The sequence below is a fragment of the Apium graveolens genome, chromosome 9 (assembly GCF_009905375.1).
Source record: "Apium graveolens cultivar Ventura chromosome 9, ASM990537v1, whole genome shotgun sequence".
Lineage (NCBI taxonomy): Eukaryota > Viridiplantae > Streptophyta > Magnoliopsida > Apiales > Apiaceae > Apium > Apium graveolens.
In genome coordinates, this window is record NC_133655.1 from 123,645,935 (window position 1) to 123,646,982 (window position 1,048).

Here is a 1,048-nt window from a genome sequence, read left to right on the forward strand (position 1 = left end):
CATCCGGCTATTCAAGCTAACACCTTTGAAATCAAGCCGGGCACTATTCAGATGGTGCAGAATTCTGTTTCTTTTGGAGGAGCGACAACTGAAGACCCCAACATGCACATAAGGAATTTTGTCGAGATCTGCAACACTTTTAAGTATAATGGCGTGACTGATGAGGCTATCAAGTTGAGGCTTTTCCCATTCTCACTGAGGGATAAGGCTAAAGACTGGTTACATTCTGAACCAGCTGGGTCCATCACTACGTGGCAAGATCTTGCGCAAAAGTTTCTGGTGAAGTTTTATCCAATGGCAAAGACTGCTGCTATGAGGAGTGCTCTTACTCAGTTTGCGCAGCAACCTACAGAATCTATGTGCGAGGCTTGGGAACGCTACAAGGAAATGTTAAGAAAATGTCCACATCATGGAATGCCGGATTGGATGGTAATCACTGGTTTTTATAATGGTTTGGGGGCCCAATCTCGGCCCATGCTCGATGCAGCAGCTGGAGGCGCCTTATGGGCTAAAAGCTATACTGAGGCGTATAATCTTATCGAGACGATGGCTGCAAATGAGCATCAAAACCCAACTCAGAGGATGACGTCAGGAAAATTAGCAGGTATTCTGGAAGTTGATGCAGCCACCGCTATTGCAGCCCAGCTCCAAGCGCTATCAATGAAGGTTGATTCTTTGGCTACGTATGGAGTTAATCAAATAGCTATGGTTTGTGAGCTTTGTGCAGGTTCTCATGCTACGGATCAGTGTTCTCTTGTCAACGAATCTGTTCAGTATGTGAATAATTATCAGCGACAACAGCAGCCTGTGTCAGCGACCTATCATCCTAACAACATAAATCATCCAAATTTCAGCTGGGGGAATAATCAGAATGCTATTCAGCCAACATATCAGCAAGGAGTAAGTAAATAGTTTAACCCACCTGGATTCCAGCAACCACAGCAGTATGCTACAAGGCAATCATATCCTCAACAGGGAAGTGCAGCTACACCTACTAGTGCTGATTTTGAGGAACTTAAGTTGTTGTGCAAGAGTCAGGCGGTTTCTA

The 1,048-nt window shown here is 44.8% G+C and overlaps 1 non-coding gene across 1 annotated transcript; it reads right to left on the minus strand.

Moving 5' to 3' along the window:
• Nucleotides 1-309: 309 nt before the first annotated feature.
• On the minus strand, nucleotides 310-416 carry LOC141687798 (small nucleolar RNA R71). Its single transcript, XR_012561280.1, has one exon. It is a non-coding gene; the product is annotated as a small nucleolar RNA R71 (small nucleolar RNA).
• Between the last annotated feature and the right edge of the window lie 632 nt (nucleotides 417-1,048).